Source organism: Nicotiana tabacum, chromosome 17 (assembly GCF_000715075.1).
Source record: "Nicotiana tabacum cultivar K326 chromosome 17, ASM71507v2, whole genome shotgun sequence".
NCBI classification, from domain to species: domain Eukaryota; kingdom Viridiplantae; phylum Streptophyta; class Magnoliopsida; order Solanales; family Solanaceae; genus Nicotiana; species Nicotiana tabacum.
This window is the reverse complement of record NC_134096.1, coordinates 25,308,176-25,313,848: the sequence shown is the minus strand read 5'-3', so window position 1 is coordinate 25,313,848 and position 5,673 is coordinate 25,308,176. Positions and strand designations below refer to the sequence as shown.

The 5,673-nt window shown below is 36.1% G+C and overlaps 1 long non-coding RNA gene across 2 annotated transcripts; it reads left to right on the top strand.

Annotated features, from left to right (window-relative positions):
- Nucleotides 1–6: 6 nt before the first annotated feature.
- Nucleotides 7–4,474, top strand: LOC142171526 (uncharacterized). 2 transcript variants are annotated; one of them, XR_012701104.1, is made up of 3 exons: nucleotides 7–2,111; nucleotides 2,567–2,634; nucleotides 4,217–4,474. It is a non-coding gene; the product is annotated as an uncharacterized LOC142171526 (long non-coding RNA). The 2 variants fall into 2 exon arrangements; XR_012701103.1 differs by having other exon boundaries at nucleotides 7–2,236.
- The last annotated feature ends 1,199 nt before the right edge of the window (nucleotides 4,475–5,673 follow it).

The window sequence follows — 5,673 nt, the reverse complement described above, 5'->3', positions numbered from 1 at the left end:
TATTTATTTAATTAGAATTCTAAGTTTAAAGGCTAAGTTGGATAATTAAATTGGAGATTCACTGTTGGCTTGCCTAACTACATTGTTGGGCGCCATCATGAACGATTATGGGATTTGGGTCGTGACACTGTAATCCCTCTAAGTAATTGATCAAGTATGATGTGGTTAGAACCTATAGAATTCCCCAGCATAGTCGACGTATTGTTGTACCCTATTTTTACATGAGTTAAAATAAAATACAACTTATGGTACTCTATAAGGTTAATTAGAGTTATAGTGTCGCCACCTAGTATTTAAGGTACACTAGGACACCTATATTACATTATGTAATGTACACTTTGATTATGGTCTACGAAATTATTGGGATTCAAGGTAAGGGTTCAAATTATATCAAGGAAAAGGGGTTAGGCATCTCTCAAGATCCAGAAAATGTGATTCCTGGTGGACTTGTTCTAATAAGGGTGGCATAAAGTAAATAATGATTAATTTGATATATACAAACAATGGTAAAAGTAGTTCGAAGGAGGAGTAATTGAACATGAATGTCACGCGGTAAAATATAAACATATTTGTATAATAAATTATATACAAAGGGTGTAAATAAAGTATATGAGAATTATATTTTGATGACTTGGTTAAATATAAAGAATATATGTAGTAACAAGTAGAGTATTTGTAAATTAAATAAAAAAATAATAATTAAAAGAATACACTTTAAAGAATTTGATTTATGTCCAAAGGTTAACTACTTTGAGTGAAAGGCTAAATGTAAGAAAAGGGAAAACTTACTCCAAAATAATTGTCCAAAAGTGGGAAAAGAATTGTCTTGAATAATCTTAGTGTATAATGAATAAAGTGAAAGAATTAATCCGATGAAGAAAGAATGAATATGATAAGAATATGTATAAATATATAAGAGAAACATTCGTAATAGAAAACGAGTTGTAATACAATGAATAGCTACAAAGTCTAAAGATTCAAAAATATGATAGTCCAACTATAACTTTACAAGTTATGTCTACTTTAAGTGAAAATAGCTAAGCAATAATTTACAAATAGATTGGTTTATAAATCATGCTAGTATAATTGTAAAAGTGTAAAAGTTATTTATTTTTTTGGAAGGAGATGAAATACCCTATTTTATAAGACTAATTTAATTCGTTAGGTATATACCAATCCTAAATTAAGTAATCATGTTATAAAATGTGTTTTCAACAACCTAAGTACATATATTCAACCTTTGCGAAGTATCAAATGCACAACATTGCAAGTTAACCGGATTATTAACTAGATGCAATTCACCCTAGGTGTTTGTGTAATGACCCGACCGATTGTTTTGATCATTGGCCTTCCGTTTGGCTATCTGCAGTCTTGAGTAGCTTTGTATGATGTATTACGACTTGCGTGTATGATTGGTTTTGATGTTCAAGAGGTTCAGGATTGATTTAGAAGAGAAATATTCCTTTTTGGAGGCTTAAAGTTAAAGAGTTGACCAAGGGTTAACTTTTGTGTAAATGATCTCAGATTTGCATTTTGATAGTTCCAATAGGTTCGTATGGTGATTTTGGACATAGGTGTATGTCCGGATTCGTATTTGGATGCTCCTAGAAGGTTTTGGATTTATTTGGTAAAAGTTGGAAATTTGAAGGTGTGAAAAGTTCATAGGTTTGACCGGGAGTTGACTTCGATGTTATTGGGTTCGGATTGTTGTTCTGGGAGTTGGAATAGGTTCGTTATGTCATTTGGGACTTGTGTGCAAAGTTTGATTTTTTCCCGAAATGTCTAAGTGTGATTCGGAAGCATTTGGCGAAGTTGAAAAGTTTGGAAGTTTGGAGAATGATTTGATCTTTGATTCTTGATTTTATTGTTCTTTTTGATGTTTTGAACCTTTGGACAATTCCATGTCGTGTATTTGGACTTGTAGGAATGACTGGATGTGTCCCAAGGGGCCCCAGTGAGTTTCGTGGTGTTCGAGAAAGGTTTGGAATGGTTAAATTGCAGAACATTTGGGAATCAGGTTAAAGAGGCTTGCCTTAAGGGCTCACGTTGCACGAACCCCAGGCGCGACATCAGATGGGATTTCCTTAAGGGCACGCGTTGCACGGCGCCAGGTGCTGAAATTTCAGCCTTCTCTATTTAAGTCTCATTTCGTACATAGACTTCATTTTATCATTTTGGAAGCTACACAACTCGAATTTGGGAGATTTTAGAAGGAGATTTAATCTACATCATTGGGGTAAGGAATCCTAACTTAGATATATAATTTCTACTTGAATATATCATTGATTTTTTCTCTAAATCAAGGGATGAAAAAGGGGGAAAAGGGTTTTTGCTTGAAAGATAAGAAAGTATATTTTGAGGTTTTGAGTACCGATTTGGATTCTATTTTTGAATCTTATCATATATTTGGACTCAGCATATTATCGGTGTTCGGGATTTGTGCATTTTGTCGGGTTATGGGGTGTGGTCCCTAGTTGACTTTGAATATTAAATTAAAATTTTGACTTTTATCGTTCGAGTTTGATTCATATGGTATTATATGATGTTCTTGGTTTTTTTTTGCTAGATTCTTATTGTTTGGAGGTCGATTTGCGTGGGAAGGAATTTTTAGAGGGTGGATTTGGCTTGTCTCGGGTAAGTGTCATGTCTAACTTTGGTTGAGAGAACGTTTCCTACTAATTGATATTATTTTCTACATGCGGGGGTGATGTATATATGAGGTGACAAGTGTATATACAATGTGCCATGAGTATCCATGACCGGGGGTAGATTTTAGAGTACTCTATGCCTTATTCGGTTGTGTGTTCTACTTGATTCTATGTATTATTCCATTCATTGACTATGTGAGCGTAATAAACCATGCTAGAGCTAATGTTAAGGTTTTTGGTGCCTTAGTTTGATCATGATGAACTAATCTTGATATTTATGTTTCACTAGCCTTGAACGTATGTTATGAACACACATATATACTTGTTCTTGTATTGTGCCTTGATTGGGATGTGTGTACTCTATGACTCATATGTGATCCTTTATATGACTACTTGAACTTGGTTTCTATACTTTACTTAGTCGTAGTCATGCCTTATCCTCATTTTTATTGTTTTCATGTCCTTGTGAGGTTTATTGATGAGTTATGAGGATATGCCTCTTGATGATAAATTATTGTATTGTATTGTTGTGATTATGGCACTTATGGACATGTTGAGCGGATTGATTGTGATGATATTATGGCACGAGGTCTTTACCGTGCGATTGTGATGATATTGTGGCACAAGGTGCGATTGTGATTGGGGTGTCAGCACGAGGTCTTTGCCATGAAATTATTATTGTTGACATTGCACATGTGGCTAGACAATGAGGGTTATATCAGATTTGCACATGTAGCTAGACAAGGTGGAATGATTTGTTAATATGCGCATGGCGAGACAAGGCGGGAAATTACTTTATTTTAGTACATGCGGTGATATGCGGATTGTACTGTGATGTTGTATGTGATAGTTTTGGGGGTTATTCTTGCTGAGATTGTGTGATGTTTCTGGATGTCATTTCTGATATTATTGTTGTGATGGGATGGAAGTAATTTGTTAATTCTGTACTCGTTTTCACTTGAACTTCGTGTTGTATTTTCATAAATTATTGAATTTGCTTCGTCAGGCTATTTCATATGCCTTCTCTTCTATTTGATAATTTTGTTGTAAAAATAGGTTAACCTACGTGGAGTTGATATCTTATCTTTTGTTGAGTTTTTGGTAGCATATCGGATTGTCAAGATAAGAAAGTTGCCATCGAACATTGATATAGTTGATTCTTGAAAGGTTCTCTTGAACATGTTATTTAGCATTTGATATGGAATCAGATCATGTTGTGCACAAATTTATAGTCATGTATGAGCATTGAGCACAAAATTTATGTAGTACATACCTCTTTGTGAGCTGGGGTTGGTGCAAGTTGTATTTGTTGATCATATCTAATTGGTAGAGTTTGTTTATTACCTCATCCCAGTTGTGCACCTTTAATGTTGATATTCTTTACTCTGTGATTGTCTTTCTGGAATATTTTTCCTGTATTATACATGTTATTGAGCTGCACAAGTTCTACAAAGTGAGTGTCTTTTGCCTTAAAAACCTCGCCATTGCTTCTCTAATGTTAGTCAAGATACTTACTGAATATATGGGGTAAGTTGTACTCATACTACACTTTTACACCTTGCGTGCAGATTCTGGAGTTGAGTTGCTGCAAACACGGAGCTTTACATCAGAGTTGTACCAGCGTGCCGGATTCAAGCTACTTTTTGTTCATAGTAACTTAGGATTTCATTTCTCTTTATGTAACTTTCAAACAAATATTGTATTTATCTCTCACATTAGTTTTGTAAATCCAAATCACTGTGGCTCATGACTTGTACTACTAGTCCTTGGGGTAGTTGTATTAAATGTTTTTGCAGTCTCATTTATGATATTGATGATTTCTCATTCTAGTGGTAGTTTATACTGTTTGTCTTACCTAGTGGTTAGTTAGGTGTCATCACAATATTTGTGGGATTTTGTATTGTGCAAGTTGGTTTCAAAGCTCTAGGTTCATAGGTTATACGAGTAATGGGCAAGTGTCTAGTAGAGTCTTAATGATCGGTATGATGGCGTCCATACTTATCTTTGAAAGCCTATAGGGCATTTAGGAAACTTTCTATCTTTCTTTCCTTATTGTGTGACTTTGTTCAGCTTGAAGCTTATATCTTTGATTAGAGCAAGGGGAATGACTTTCAAGAAGCTTCCAATGGGATCAGGACTCACAAGTGGTATTTAAGGATTTTTATATTTGTGTATGGGTAGGACTTGAAGTCTGTATTAAATGGTTTCTAGACTTGTGGTACTTCTATATCATTATTGACTCTACATGGCAATATCAGATGGATGCAAGAAAAACCTTTGTATTGGCAGAAGGCCCCTTCAGAGCGAGCATTTCGGATTGAGTTACTTTTGGGTTCGGCAATTTGCGTGACTTCGTTAAGTTAAAGGGAAATCAGTCCTGCTAATTTAATTATGTGCAAATGGTTTCCGACGAGTTTGCGATGGTTTGGCCACGCCATGAGGTTAATGTGCTCTACAGGCATGGGGAGTTCGTTACGTGTTCTGATTTTGTTCTCTAGAATTGAGTTCCTGAAGGTGAAAGGGAACCGACTTTATGTTCCTAAAGGAGGAGATCTACGACGGACTCTTCTTGCAGAATGCCACGATACTTTGTGGGCCGGTCATCCCGGCGAGGAACGCACCATGGCATTACTTCGCCGTGAATATTATTGGCCTCAAATGGTCGATGACGTCGCTCAGTATGTGAAGACTTGTCTAGTATGCCAGAAAGATAAGTCAGACCGCTTGACGCAGGCAGGGCTCTTGGAACCACTAGCTGTACCAAAAAGACCTTGGGAAAGTGTTTCCCTGGACTTCATCACCGGATTGCCCAAGGTCGGAGATCTCACAACTATCTTGGTTGTGGTGGATCGGTTTTCCAAGTATGCTACCTTTATAGCAGCCCCACAATATATATCAGCAGAAGATACAGCTCGTCTATTCTTCTCTCATGTCGTCAATTATTGGGGCTTACCTAAAGACATTGTTAGTGATCGCGACTCACGCTTCACTAGCAATTTTTGGACCCAACTCTTTAAGTGCCTCG